Below are 16,185 nucleotides of genomic sequence, written 5' to 3' on the forward strand. Positions count from 1 at the left end.
GTAATGGAAATAAAAGCAAAAATAAACAAATGGGACCTAATTAAACTTAAAAGCTTTTGTGCAATGAAGGAAACTCTAAGCAAGGTGAAAAGACAGCCTTCAGAATTGGAGAAAATAATAGCAAACAAAGCAATTGACAAAAGAATTCATCTCAAAAATATGCAAGCAGCTCATGCAGCTCAATACCAGAAAAATAAATGACCCAATCAAAAAATGGACCAAAGAACTAAACAGATATTTCTCCAAAGAAAATATACAGAAATTCAAATCAAAAATTTCTCTGATTGGTTCTCTGGTGGTTTGGCGCGGGGGCCGTTGGCTCCAGACAAATAAACATGGAGTCCATCTTCCACGAAAAACAAGAAGGCTCACTTTGTGCTCAACATTGCTTGAATAACCTACTTCAAGAATACTTCATCCCTGTGGAATTATCTTCAATTGCACATCAGCTAGATGAGGAAGAGAGGATGAGAATGGCAGAAGGAGGAGTTACTAGTGAAGACTATCGCACATTTTTGCAGCAGCCTTCTGGAAATATGGATGACAGTGGCTTTTTCTCTATTCAAGTTACAAGCAATGCCTTGAAAGTTTGGGGTTTAGAACTAATCCTGTTTAACAGTCCAGAGTACCAGAGGCTCAGGATTAATCCCATAAATGAAAGATCATTTATATGCAACTATAAAGAACACTGGTTTACAGTTAGAAAATTAGGAAAACAGTGGTTCAACTTGAATTCTCTTTTGACGGGTCCAGAATTAATATAAGACACATACCTTGCACTTTTCTTGGCTCAGTTACAATAGGAAGGTTACTCTGTATTTGTTGTTAAGGGTGATCTGCCAGATTGCAAAGCTAACCAACTTCTACAGATGATCAGGGTCCAACAGATGCATCGACCAAAACTTACTGGAGAAGAATTAGCACAACTTAAAGAACAGAGAGTCCAGAAAACAGATCTAGAACGTGTCTTAGAAGTAAATGATGGGACAGGAATGTTAGATGAGGATGAGGAGGAATTGCAGAGGGCTCTGGCACTAAGTCGCCTAGAAACTGACATGGAAGATGAAGAAGCCGATCTCCGCAGGGCCATTCAGCTCAGTATGCAAGGTACTTCCAGAAATAAATGTCAAGATATCCCACAGACATTGGGTTCACATCCTACTTCAGAAGAGCTACAGAAGAGAAGAGAAGCCTACTTTGAGAGGTAAAGTAGTTGGTACCATATTAAAACTGCAGAGAAATTCAAATCAAAACCACAATGAGGTACCATCTCATGCTGGTCAGAATGGCTGCTATCAAAAAGTCTACAAACAATAAATGCTGGAGAGGGTGTGGAGAAAAAGGAACCCTCTTACACTGTTGGTGGGAATGCAAACTAGTACAGCCACTATGGAGAACAGTGTGAAAATTCCTTAAAAAACTGTAAATAGAACTGCCATATGACCCAGCAATCCCACTGCTGGGCATACACACCAAGGAAACCAGAATTTAAAGAGATACGTGTACCCCAATGTTCATCACAGCACTGTTTACAATAACTAGGACATGGAGGCAACCTAGATGTCCATCGGCAGATGAATGGATAAGAAAGCTGTAGTACATATACACAATGGAATATTACTCAGCTATTAAAAAGAATGCATTTGAATCAGTTCTAATGAGGTGGATGAAACTGGAGCATATTATAACAGAGTGAAGCAAGTCAGAAAGAAAAACACCAATACAGTAAATTAACGCATATATATGGAATTTAGAAAGATGGTAATGATGACCCTATATGCAAGATAGCAAAAGAGACACAGATATAAAGAACAGACTTTTGGACTCTGTGGGAGAAGGCAAGAGTGGGATAATTTGAGAGAACAGCATTGAAACATGTATATTACCATATGTGAAATATATTGATCACCAATCCAAGTTTGATGCATGAAACTGGGCACTCAAAGCCAATGCACTGGGACAACCCTGAGGGATGGGATGGGGATGGAGGTGGGAAGGGGGTTTGGGATGGGGGACACATGTACACCCATAGCTGATTCATGTCAATGTATGGCAAAAACCACTCTAATATTGTAAAGTAATGAGCCTCCAATTAAAATAAATAAATTAATTAAAAAAATTAAAAGGCCTTGAGAAAAAAGAGAACAAATTATACCAAAAGAAAGTAGACACAAGGAATTAATAAAGATGAGAGCAAAATCAACACTGACACATGAGTAATGAAATAGAAAAAAAGAGTAAAGAAAAAAAATCATGAAGCCAAAACTAGTTTTTGAAAATATCAATAAAGCTGGTAAACTTCCAGGTAGATTAATCAAGGGGATAAAAAAAGAAGACAGAAATTACAAATAATATGATCAAAGAGGGGGCCATAAATGCAGATTTAAAAAATAGACATAAAAAAGTTGTTCATATCATGAACAACTTATGCCAATAAATCCAGTAACTAAGATGAAACAGATGAATTTCACTGAAAACATAATTTCCAAAGTTTACTCAAGAAGAAACAGACAACCTTAATATCCTTATGTCTATTAGAGAATTTTAAATTTGTAGTTAGAAGCCTTCACACAAGGAAAACTCAAACCCAGATGGCTTTACTAGCAAACTCTAACAAACACTTGAGAAGGAATTAATACCACTTCTATACAAACTTTTCCAAAATGGAACACTTCTGAATTCATTTTATGAGGCCAACATTATACTGATACCAAAACCAAGGACATAACAAGAAAAGGCACAGACAGATCAATATCCCTCATGAAACAAAGTGCAAAAAATCATAACAAAATATTAATAAATCAAATATAAAAATATGTACGAGAAATAAGACATCATGATTAATTATGGTTTTACTCTAGGAATGCAAGGTTGATTCAACATTTGTAAGTCAATCAATGTAAGTGACTATATAAATGCAGTAAAGGCAAAAGGAGAAGGTGCACCAGAGGTGGAGGTGGTTAGGTGGAATCACCGACTCAAATGACGTGAATCTGAGAAAACTCCAGGAGACAGTGGAGGACAGAGGAGCCTGGCATGCTGCAGCCCATGAGGTCTCAGAGTCAGACACCAGTTAGTGACTGGACAATAACAACAAAGGAGAAAAATCACAATATCAATAGATGAAGAAAAGACTTTTGATAAAGTTCAAAATCATTTATATAAATAACTCTCAGAAAATAAGAATAGACAGGAACCTCCTTAACCTGATAAAGAATACCTGTGAAAAACCTTCAGCTAACATCATACGTAATAGTGAAATGAATACTTTCTGCTCAAGAATGGGAACAAGGCAAGAATGTCTATTCTCTTCACTCCTATTCATTACCATACTAGAGGTCCTAGCTGGTGCAGTCAGGCTGATTTCAACACTTACCATAAAAGCATATTAGTTGAAATAGTGGGGTACTACTAAAGAACAGTCACATCAATGGAACAGAATGGACCCACACATAAATGGTCAACTGACTTTTGACAAAAGATAGCAAGGAAATTCAATGGAGGAAGTTCAATGAACAGTGCTAGAACACTATTCATCCACATACAAAAAAAATGAACCTCATAACAAAATTCAATCAAAGTGAATCATTAGGTCCTACATGACAAGGTTAATACTATAAAATTTCTAGAGAAAACAGGAATAAGTCATTGTGACTGCGGGATAGATAAAGAATTTTTAGAGCCATGAAGACAAAAACTGACAAATTGGATCTTATTAAAATTTTAAGTTTCTGCCCTTCTAAAGGCCATTAAGAAAATGAAAAGACAAGCCACAAACTAAGAGAAAAGATTTTCATAACACACCTGGTAAAGGTCTCTTAACTAGCACATTTAAACAATATACACAAATTCAGTAATAAAAAAAAAGAATACAAAAATGTGCAAAACATCTGAATACATACTTCACAAGAGTACAGATATAGACAGCCAAAAACATATTAAAAGATGCTCAACAGCATTACTCATTAGGAAAATGCAAATTCAATCCACAATGAGGTATTAGTATACATCCATTACAATAGCATAAAATTTATTAAAACTAACAATATGAAGTGCTGATGAGAATACAGAGCCATCTCATACATTTCTGGGGGGCGGGCATGCAAAACAGTACTTTGAAAAATAGTTTGGCAATTTCTTATGAAGTAAAGCATACAATTATCATATAATCAAGCAAACCCACTCTTAGGTCAAAACCTGTACTTCAATGTCATAGTAGCATTAGTCATAATTATCCCAAACTTTAAACAATCCAATTGTCTATCAACAGGTGAAGAGATAAGTAAATATACTTTGAGACAATGGAATAATACCCAACAATAAAAAGAAGACTGTTGATACATAAAACCATATGAATGACTCTCACAAGCATGCTAAGTGAAAAAATCCAGATAAAAAGGCTATACATTGTATCATTCTATTAATTTAACATTTTGGAAAGGCACAATCACAGGCACAGAAAAATTTCATCAATGGTTGCCAAGGGCTTGGGGTTGCTAGGGCACAAGGCAATTTTGGGGGTGATGGAGATATTCTGCATCTTGACTGCGGTATTAGTTATACCAAGATAATGCTCAAAATCCTTCAAGCTAGGCTTCAACAGTATGAGAACCAAGAACTTCCAGATGTACAAGCTGGATTTAGAAAAAGCAGTGGAACAAGAGATCAAATTGCCAACATCCATCCATTGGATCATAGAAAAAGCAAGAGAATTTCAGGAAAACATCTACTTCTGCTTCACTGACTACACTGAAGCCTTGTGTGAATCACAACAAAATGTGGAAAACTCTTAAAGAAATGAGACTACCAGACCACCATACCTGCCTCTGGAGAAACCTGTATCTAGGTCAAGAAGCAAGTCAGAACCGGACATGGAACAATGGACTGGTTCCAAACTAGGAAAGGATTATGTCAAGGCTGTATACTGTCACCCTGCTTATTTAACTTATATGCAGAGTACATCATTTGAAACGCCAGGCTGGATGAATTATAAGCTGGAATCAAGACTGCTGGGAAAAATATCAGTGACCTCAGATATCCAGATGACACCACCCTTATGGCAGAAAGTGAAGAACTAAAGAGATTCTTGATGAAAGTGAAAGAGGAGAGTGAAAAAGCAGGCTTAAAACTCAACATTCGAAAAACTAAGATCATGGCATCTGGTCCTATCACTTCATGGCATATAAATGGGGAAACAATGGAAACAATGACAGACTTTATTTTCTTGGGCTCCAAAATCACTGACGATGGTGACTGCAGCCATGAAATTAAAAGACACTTGTTCCTTGTAAGAAAAGCTATGACAAACTGAGTCAGCATATTAAAAAGCAGAGAAACTACTTTGCCAACAAAGGTCCGTCTAGTCAAAGCTGTGGTTTTTCCAGTAGTCATGTATGGATGTGAGAGTTGGATCATAAAGAAGGCTGAGCAAAGAAGAAATGATGCTTTCAAACTGTGGTGTTGGAGAAGACTCTTGAGAGTCCCTTGGACTGCAAAGAGATCAAACCAGTCAATCCTAAAGGAAATCAACCATGAATATTCATTGGAAGGACTGATGTTGAAGCTGAAACTCCAATACTTTGGCCACCTGATACGAAGAGCTGACTCACTGGAAAAGACCCTGATGCTGGGAAAGACTAAGGGAAGGAGAAGGGGATGACAGAGGATGAGATGGTTGCACAGCATCACTGACTGAATGGACATGAGTTTGAGCAAACTCCAGGAGATAGTGAAGGACAGGGAAACCTGGCATGCTGTAGTCCACCAGATCACAGAGTCAGACATTGACTGAGCGACTGAACACCACCACCACCTATAGACCTATAAACCAAAAGTGGTGACTTTTACTTTACATAAAGTAGATCTCAATAAACCCAAAAAAAAGTTCCTTCAAGCTGTGCCCTTTTGCAGTCAACTTTCTCCCCATCACACATATACTGTCCTGGCTCCAATCTGTCCAGTGATCTGCTGTCAGTACAGATTAGGACTGACTAGTGTTCTTGAGTATCATCCATGTTACTACAGTTACCAGGAGTTTGTTGCTTTTTATTGATGAGTAGTATTCCACTGTATGGATATACCACAATTTGTTCATCCATTCAAATGTTGATAGACATGTGGGTTTTTCCCAATTTTGGAGTATTAAAAGTTCAGCTGCTTGCACTGTCTACAATAGCTAGGACATGGAAGCAACCTAGATGTCCATCGGCAGACGAATGGATAAGAAAGCTGCGGTACATATACACAATGGAATATCACTCAGCCATTAAAAAGAACACATTTGAATCAGTTCTAATGAGGTCGAGGAAACTGGAGCCTATTATACAGAGTGAAGTAAGTCAGAAAGAAAAACACCAATACAGTATATTAATGCATATATATGGAATTTAGAAAGATGGTAATGATGACCCTATATGCCAGATAGCAAAAGAGACACAGATATAAAGAACAGACTTTTGGACTCTGTGGGAGAAGGCGAGGGTGGGATGATTTGAGAGAATAGAACTGAAACATATATATTACCATATGTGAAACAGACCACCAATCCAAGTTTGATGCATGAAACTGGGCACTCAAAGCCAATGCACTGGGACAACCCTGAGGGATAGGATGGGGAGGGAGGTGGGAGGGGGTTTTGGGATGGGGGACACATGTACACCCATGGCTGATTCAAGTCAGTCTATGGCAAAAACCACTCTAATATTGTAAAGTAATGAGCCTCCAATAAAAATAAATAAATAAAAATTTTTAAAAGGTCAGGTGCTTTCCACTATGCAAAACAGTACAGAGTTTCTTCAGAAAACTAAAAATAGAGTTATCATATGATCCAGCAATCCCATTCCTGGGCATATATTGGGACAAACTATAATTCAAAAAGATATTTACACCCTATGTTCAGAGCAGCATTATTCACAATAGCCAAGACATGGAAATAACCTTAATATCCATAGACAGATGAACAGATAAAGAAGATGTAGTATGTATACATTACAGAATACTGCTCAGCCACAAAAACGAATGAAATAATGCCATTTGCAGCAATATGGATACAAGTAGAAATTATCATACTAAGTGAAGTAAGTCAGAAAGAGAAAGACAAGTATCATATGATATCACTTATATGTGGAATCTAAAATATAGCACAAATGAACAAATCTATGAGACAGAAACAGACTCACAGACATACAGAACAGACTTACGGTTACCAAGGGGGAGAAGTGGTGAGAGAGGAATGAACTGGGAGTTTGGGGTTAGCATTAATAGATGCAAACTATTATGTTTAGAATGTATAAACAATAAGGTCCTGCTGTATAACACAGGGAACTATATGCAATCTCCTCAGATAAACAGTAATGAAAAAGAATATATAAAAAAGAATGTATATATGTGTATAACTGAGTCACTTTGCTGTACAGCAAAACAACATAGAACAACATTGTAAATCAGCTACAGTTCAGTAAAAGAGTAAATAAAGCTGCTCTGCCAAAGCTATTTTTCTTTCTCTTGTGTAAATTCAATTTTCTGAAAATTTAATATCCATAATAACTACACAAGGAAAGTATCCTCATTCTGCAGATGAGAAAACCAAATTCAGAGATATTAAGTAATCAAGATATTACAGGATATATGGAAGCCAGGATTTTAGTCCTGGTCTATTTGATGCCAAAGCCCAAATTCTTTCTATCGTTTTACCCTGACTGGTACTGAAAAACAGAACTTACGCTTGACAAGGGGGAGAAGGTGGGACTACACTAAAGCCTTTGCCTATGTGGATCATAACAAACCTATCTCCTGAGAAACGGGTCAAGAAGCGACAGTTAGAATCCTGTATGGAACAACTGACTGGTTCAGGATTGAGAAAGGAGTATGACAGGGCTGTTGTTTGTCACCCTGTTTATTTAACTTTTACGCAGAACACATCATGTGAAATACTGGGCTGAATGAGTTACAAATTGGAATCAAGATTGCCAGGATAAATATCAACAACCTCAGATATTCAGATGATACCACTCTAATGGCAAAAAAAGATCTTCATGACCCAGATAATCACAATGGTGTGATCACTCACCTAGAGCCAGACATCCTGGAATGTGCAGTCAAGTGGACCTTAGGAAACATCACTACAAACAAAGCTAGTGAAGGTGATGGAATTCCAGCTGAGCTATTTCAAATCCTGAAAGATGATGCTGTGAAAGTGCTGCACTCAATATGCCAGCAAATTTGGAAAACTCAGCAGTGGCCACAGCAATGGAAAAGGTCAGTTTTCATTCCAATCTCAAAGACAGGCAATGCCAAAGAATGGTCAAACTACCACACAATTGCACTCATTTCACAAGCTAGTGAAGTAATGCTCAAAATTCTCCAAGCCAGGCTTCAGCAATACGTGAACTGTGAACTTCCTGATGTTCAAGCTGGTTTTAGAAAAGGCAGAGGAACCAGAGATCAAATTGCCAACATTCGCTGGATTACCCAAAAAGCAAGAGAGTTCCAGAAAAACATCTATTTCTGCTTTATTGACTATGCCAAAGCCTTTGACTGTGTGGATCACAATAAACTGTGGAAAATTCTGAAAGAGATGGGAATACCAGACCACCTGACCTGCCTCTTGAGAAACCTGTATGCAGGTCAGGAAGCAGCAGTTAGAACTGGACATGGAACAACAGACTGGTTCCAAATAGGAAAAGGAGTATGTCAAGGCTGTATATTGTCACCCTGCTTATTTAACTTATATGCAGAGTACATCATGAGAAACGCTGGGCTGGAAGAAGCACAAGCTGGAATCAAGATTGCCCGGAGAAATATCAATAACCTCAGATATGCAGATGACACCATCCTTAGGGCAGAAAGTGAAGAAGAGCCTCTTAATGAAAGTTACAGAAGAGAGTGAAAAAGTTGGCTTAAAGCTCAACATTCAAAAAACGAAGATCATGGCATTTGGCCCCATCACTTCATGGCAAATAGATGGGTAAATATTAGAAACAGTGGCTGACTTTATGACTAGACTCTGTCTAGTTAAGGCTATGGTTTTTCCAGTGGTCATGTATGGATGTGAGAGTTGGACTATAAAGAAAGCTGAGCGCCAAAGAATTGATGCTTTTGAACTGTGGTGTTGGAGAAGACTCTTGAGAGTCCCTTGGACTGCAAGGAGATTCAACCAGTCCATCCTAAAGGAAATCAGTCCTGGGTGTTCACTGGAAGAACTGATAGTGAAGCTGAAACTCCAATATTTTCGCCACCTGATGTGAAGAGCTGACTCATTTGAAAAGACCCTGATGTTGGGAAAGATTGAAGGCAAGAGGAGAAGGGGATGACAGAGGATGAGATGGTTGGATGGCATCACTGACTCAAAAGACATGAGTTTGGGTAAACTCTGGGAGTTGGTGATGGACAGGGAGGCCTGGCATGCTGCGGTTCATGGGGTCGCAAAGAGTCAGACATGACTGAGCAACTGAACTGCATGGCAAAAAGTGAAGAGGAACTAAAAGACTCTTGAGAGGGTAAAGGAGGAGAGTGAAAAAGCCAGTCCCATCACTGCATGCAAATAAAAAGGGAAAAGGTGGAATAAGTGGCAGATTTCCTCTTCTTGGGCTCTAAATCCACTGTGGATGGTAACTGCAGCCATTAAATTAGAAGATGATTGCTTCTTGGCAGGAAAGTTATGACAAACCTAGACAGTGTGTTAAAAACCAAAGACACCACTTTGTGGACCAAGGTCCATATAGTCAAATGTATGGTCTTTCCAGTAGTCATGTACGGATATGACAGCTAGACAATAAAGAAGTGTTAAGTGTTCGTTGTTCAGTTGTGTCTGACTCTTTGCAACCCCATGGACTGTAGCCTGTCAGGTTCCCCTGTCCATGGAATTTTCCAGGCAAGAATACTGGAGTGGGTTAGCATTTCCTTCTCCAAAGAATTGATGCTTTTGAACTATGGTACTGGATTAGACATTTGAGAGACCCCCGGAAAGCAAGATCAAACCAGTCAATCTTAAACGAAATCAACACTGAAAACTCTTTGGAAGGATTGATACTGAAGCTGAAGCTCCAATACTTTGGCAACCTAATGTGAACAGCTGACTCATTGGAAAAGACCCCGATGCTGGGAAAGACTGAGGAAAGGAAGAGAAGGGGATGACAGAGGATGAGATGGTTGGATGACATCACCAATTCAATGGACATGAACTTTGGCAAACTCCAGGAGATGGTGAGGGACAGGGAAGACTGGCATGCTGCAGTCCATGGTGGGTGAAGAGTTGGACATGATTTGGGGACTGAATAACAACTTCCTGACTTGAATGTAAGCTCATGGAAGCAGGGATTTGGATGGGTTTTGTTCACTGCTGAATCCCTAGTGCCTAGCCCACAACCGGAGCTCAGTAAATCCTGAGTGAATGAATGAAAAATTCTCCATCTAGCTAACACCATTCCTTTTCTCTCCTACTCACTAAAATAATAGCATAGTGTATGTGGGCAATTAAAGGAATAATCCTCAATTTAATTAAAAAATTATTTTCAAATTTTAATGGCTGTTGTAAACTGATTGAGACAGTTAATTATGTCAAGCTGTGATTGAGATCCATTACATAGATTATTTCTGGGCCTTTCCACTCTGAGTCCAAGTTCTCAGTGAGCAGGCTCAGGTCTGAGCCATAGAGTTACTGCAAGAAGTTCACACACCTTGATGTGTAAGCATGCATTGCTTGAACACTGGTAAATGTCTCATACTAACATGTATTCCTATTCCTCAAACAATATGCAGATATGGTTGAGATTCAAAAACACAACTTTGTGAATGAATTGAAAATTCATTTGTTTCAATTCATTCAGTTCAAAAGCTATGAATTTTCAGTAGCTTTTGGTAGTTATATATTTTGTCAACCAATGGATATTAGAAGTACAACTACTTATGTGTGAAGTTTCACGAAGTTTTTTTTTTTAATTAAAAAAAGTGCCTGACACTTGAGGAGACTGGGAAGCAATACTTGACCACATGACTAAAATCGAAAGCATTTCTCTCCCTCCCCTTTTTTAGGCATGCTATTTTCTGGAATACTATAATTCTCTATTAGTAAACAATTTTTTGGAGGGAAGGGCAGTCCATTGGACTATAAGACTGAGGATTTCAAAGCTGGTGAGAAGTGTAATAAAAGCTGGAAGGTGAATGTGGTTGTGCATCTTGTTTGGATGGATGTCTTACTCTCAGGTCTCTGTTCTCAGGACTCATGTCTGTCCAGTTTGCAATTCCTACATTAGCAGTATCAGTTCAGGCGCTGAACAAAAACAATGTTACAACTAAAGCTCAAAAAACCGTAATGTTACTCTCTAACCTACTATACTGCTGTAGAATGCTCTAAATTTTGGTAATTCCTTGGTTATCATGGCATTTTCTCAGCTTTCCTGAAGATGGCAGTTATTCTCAAGAACTTTTATAAAAAGTATACACAGAAGAGACTTTCCTCTAACTATAAAAATCAAGTTTATTATCTTGGATGTCATCCATTAGAAGCGTAGAAGAAAGCTTACCATGGGAATTTCAACTCAGTGCAGAGCCTCAACAGCAACCCCTCCAAAGTGGTTCCCAGACTGCTTAAGCTGCCATTTTGTTCTTTCAATCTTCCTCCTTATTTCTACTCTCTAAAAGTGTTGTGATAAATATAATTTACAGTTTAAGAGAATTCAATTTATTTTGAGAATGTTATGCAAGCCCTGATGATGGTAAGTTAGGCTAGGCTGGGAGAAATAAGGTTGGTCATCTTTTAAAATTCAGGTTAGAATTCTTAAGGGTTTCCCTAGATAATAAAGGGGCTGCTTGAGCTGGGTAAGAATCCCCTGCTTAAGCAGAGTAAAGTAGAGGTGAATCTGGGGAATTATTTAATCAGAATACTTTAATCTCAAAAACTGACCAAGGTCAGCTAGCAAAGACCTCAGTCAAGGAGGAAGAAACCAGCCACAATGATCACAACAGACTGCACTTGACTTTCATGGCCTTCCTCTCACCCTTTCTCCTCCTTTCCTTGCCTCTCTTTCTGAATGATAAGTGTCAAAAATAGAGTTATATGTGGTTAGCACAATACTTGGCATTCGGTGGTTATATTTTCCTAGAAGCCTGGTATGGATGGGAAACTACCTATGAATATATGCCTTACATGGCTAAGAGTGCAAAGATACAGGCATTGGCATACTGGAGACATTTTAATACAGCATCAAATCTGAAACATTGTAAGTTTCCCAGTTTTTCTTACTTGCCTCATTAACACACTTGACCAGGCAAGCTTAGTAAAACCACCAGATCTCCTCTAAGATTTCTCACCTAATTCGTACACAAAAGTCACTTGACTGCTCTGTCAATACAATGTCCCTGAACCATTGTATGGCAGCACAGGGTGGTGGCCTGACCTCAGAGTTGGGAGCTGAGAGAAGCATGGAATGCTTGAGGGCACCTTCTCACCATCTCCAAACTGCTTAGTTTAAAAATGAGGAAACTGAGGTACCAGGTGATTATTCCAGGACTCACATATTTTTATGGCCAGAACCACAACAAGAATCCAGGTCTGGCTCCCAAACTTAGGGCTTGCTTTCAGACAGCTGCTCCAAATGTACAGCATTGGCTTCTGAAAGTAAATTTGACTTGGAGAACATGGAGAGCAACCCTGAGGCGTATTTAGTGACTAACTGGTAAAGTGGCATGAAATGGGGATCTGTCACATTCTGATTTAAGAGTGTGGCACTCAAATCCAAAATACTTTTCAACTGCTGTAAAAATTGAATCCTTTTACATCATTCCTTTTCTATTTTGCTACATAATTAATCATGAGTACCCTGAAATGCTAACAATGTGCACCAAGTAGAGCAGGGAGTAGGCGAAAGTAATGACAATCTTTTGGAAAGCAAGGTTTAAACAATGTAAACAGCCTAAAATAACTTTCACTTTCAATATTATATTTTGTAAATTCACAGTTTTTCTAATACACCTGAAAATGGTCCCTGGAGAGTCTAATTCTGAAGAAGCAGGTTTTGGTGTCCTCTGGATACCTGCCTTTACCATTAGCTGGCCCTCCCTGGCTCAGTCATTTCACATCTGATCTGCTTTCCGTAGCTTCAGTTTCCTCACTCCTGCTGCCCAAAGACCTTTGGCCAAGCTGGTCATGCTCCCATCTATGCTTTCTCCTCTCAGTTTCTCTTTTCTCAACTATTTCCAACTACACAATTTGATTCATTTACCTTGTTGCATTTTTTGGTGTCATAAATTTGAGTAGAAGAGTAGCACTCAACCCTTAAATAAATCTAAAGAATTATTAGGGTAAACTGAAATCACCAAACAATCTCTCTTATCTTCTTTAGTCAGCTACTCAATTTTTAGTGTCTTCTTAGGGCACATTCTTCTGGTAAATGGCTGCCCTTCTCCATGAAGATACTACTTTAGCAATGAGTCAGGCCCCTAAAATCCACAATGTGTGTGCTGAAAAGACTTTAGGCATCATCTAGTCTATCCCAAACCCCTCATAATGCATCAATAAACTGAGCCTAAAAGAAGGAAGGTTTTTGTCTAAGACTCTTTGGAGGCAATTTCTCATCCAGTAACAGTTTACATGTTATCTTTTATTTCCAATTACATTCTATTTGTTACCACCTGAGTTACTCCTTTACCAACTCTTATTTTTTTTGAAGATAGTAATTAATGCCCTCAGGTGGTGATATACTTCCTTCAGAGAGCAGTTTTCTTTTTTATTACTGTAATTTCAACCTCCAAATTATACATGCGTTACTAATTACATAGTATGAATAAATAACAGCTCTCCATAAATCTACATACTGGAGAAAAAGCTCTGAGATCATAAGTGGCTTAGTTAGGAGTTTGGGCCTTAATCCCAGTTCTGCTTCTAATTAGTATGACCCTTTGAGGAAGTCACTTCAGGTTGTTTTTTTCATAAGAAACCTAAGGAGGATGGGCAAGATCCATGGTTCTCAACCTTCCCTGGAGTCCTTCAAGTGCTGAAATAGGGTCCAAAGATCTAATGAAAATGGGTTTGCTTCCTCTGGACAAAGCTAAAATACTGAGTTTGCTTTGGAGTCACATTGAAAAGCTCTAACTGACATATATCCTAACACACACCTTTAGCTAAAAATGACAATTACTTTTAAATAGTTTATTTGAAAGACAAATTTTTTTTAAAATTGGCCCAATGAGGAAAGAGTGAAAAGACCAAAGCTTTTCAAAGCACAAAGGTGGGAACAGGAGGAGAAAGTTGGTTTTGCATAAAGAAAGAAAAATCAGTTCATATAAATATGAAATTAGACTGCACTCCAAGCACCAAGGAACTGTCCTTTCTGTATTTATGTGCTGACCCTGAAAGTGTCCAGAAGCAAAGTGCTCACTCTACGTCAAATCTTAGACCTTACAAACAGCAACTGATCAAACACAGAGTAGGCACTTAAGACTTAAAATACTATAAATTGTTTTTTTCTTACATTCATATTAAGTCCCCAACTAGATTATACTGCACAGAGAATTTAAAGAGAGGTCCTTCAAGGAGTTTAAATCTCTTGGTACAAAATACAATAGTTCATTCAGTCATGTTCAACCAATACACTTAAAAGGGCATTAGCAGGGATTACATTTCATTTCCAATCTACAGGGTCTGAAATTCAAAGGCACCACCAACTGCTGCTTCAGAGTCTCACTGTGTTGAACTAGCAGACAGGCTGTAGGCCGGCAAAGGGCCCTGCACAAAAGATGTGGGTTCTAATCCAACTGGCCCCAGAGCAATTTCCTTCCCCCAGCTGGTACTGTGCATGTAACTGACGCTCCATGAAGGTTAGTTGAGTGGAACTGCAAAAATCTCTACTATGGGCCATTTTATATTATATAGAGAACTTAAAAATGTGTCCCTGCATGCAAGAAAACTGAAATCCAATTATGTAAAATATAGGAAGTTTGGTGGAAGGAAAAGAGTTAACACTTCTTGGCTGTTATCCTGAGGCAAATGAGTTGCAGTAGTTATCTAAGAAAAGTCATGCAGGGTAAGTTAAATATTTCCAATTGATTAAAGGAGAAAATCGGGCTCAAAACAGGCGTGTGATTTGTTCAAGAGCATACAATTTGTACGTGGAGAAACCCAGATTCCAACGTGAATCTGCAAAGTCCATGCTATTTGCAGTATGCAACACCTCCACATCAAAGCAGCCAGGAGTTGGTCTGTTTCACTTCTGTCATTAAGTTGTTGTATATCACTTAGGCAGGGCACTTTTCTGCAGTCTTTCCACCTGCACGAAAGGGGTGGCGGGTAGGGAGGGAGGGATGACCCAGGTCAGTGGTGTTATTGTTTCTGTTTTGTAGGTTGGCTTTCAGAATTCGGCCAAGGCTGTTTCGAATAAAGGTATTTCCCTTTCTGGTTCTTTGAAATTGTTTGGGAGGGAGTGGTCTCTTTGGTTATGTATGGCAATGTACCTACCCCCTCAAGGAAATGGGAGCAGAACAGTTGTGTGGGCTTCAAGTTCCTTCCCATTAAATGAAGACTGAGAACCTGATCCTGTCGGGGGATTTGGTGAAAGTTAAGAGATATTCACTATGGAGTCATATTTCCCTCCTAACTTGAAGCTCTGTACCCACCCAGGGTTCAGGGTGCTCACGGTTTAAGAGAAACGGATAGTGTTTGTGTCCTGCATTGCTTAAGTGGCCTGCAGAGGCTAGTCTTAAGTTCCTCTAAGAGGAACTTAAAGTGGACGGTGTAAAATACGCGAGCTCAAACAGCCAGGGGGCTCGGATATCCCTTGCTCCGGGCGGGCAGCTGAGGCCGGTCGCCCCGGTGCAGGGAACCACTTCCTGGTCAGCACCATCCGCCCCTTGTCCACACCCACCGCGCCGTATTTCCCTCTCTGCACTGAGCTTCCCAAGCGGCAGAGTCCGCCGGCTCCGGGGTGAACAGCCAGACGGTCCCGTCAGAGATTTAAAACACAACGCTCTGGAACTCCAACTCCCCTGGCGCCCAGCTTGCTTTGCTGAAGTGGGGACCGGGGCATCCTCTGCGGCTACAGGGAAGAGGCCCCAGCCCGCTGGAGTCCCCTTCGGGGTACTGTCCCGCTAGGAACACAGGTGTGCCGCGCCCCCCGCGCCCCCCCAAACCTCGTCAGACCTCGCCTGGCACCTGTCGTTCCGCAGCCAGCAGGACCTGCGCTCACCTCGTCC

At 39.5% G+C, this 16,185-nt stretch overlaps 1 protein-coding gene and 1 pseudogene across 2 annotated transcripts in view; one reads left to right on the top strand and one right to left on the bottom strand.

Annotated features, from left to right (window-relative positions):
* Window positions 1-16,165, bottom strand: part of TDRD7 (tudor domain containing 7) — a 103,722-nt gene extending 87,557 nt beyond the window's left edge. Inside the window, exon 1 of one of the 2 annotated variants that reach the window (XM_010847067.1) lies at window positions 16,145-16,165. The gene's annotated coding sequence lies outside the window, so the exon portion shown is untranslated. Of the gene's footprint in view, window positions 1-16,132 lie in introns of both variants that reach the window. The other variant, XM_010847066.1, reaches the window with a different exon arrangement.
* Window positions 258-1,261, top strand: LOC104993700 (annotated as a pseudogene).
* Window positions 16,166-16,185: the final 20 nt, after the last annotated feature.

This window comes from Bison bison, unplaced genomic scaffold, assembly GCF_000754665.1.
Source record: "Bison bison bison isolate TAMUID 2011002044 unplaced genomic scaffold, Bison_UMD1.0 scf7180017864243, whole genome shotgun sequence".
In the NCBI taxonomy this organism is placed as follows: Eukaryota; Metazoa; Chordata; class Mammalia; order Artiodactyla; family Bovidae; genus Bison; species Bison bison.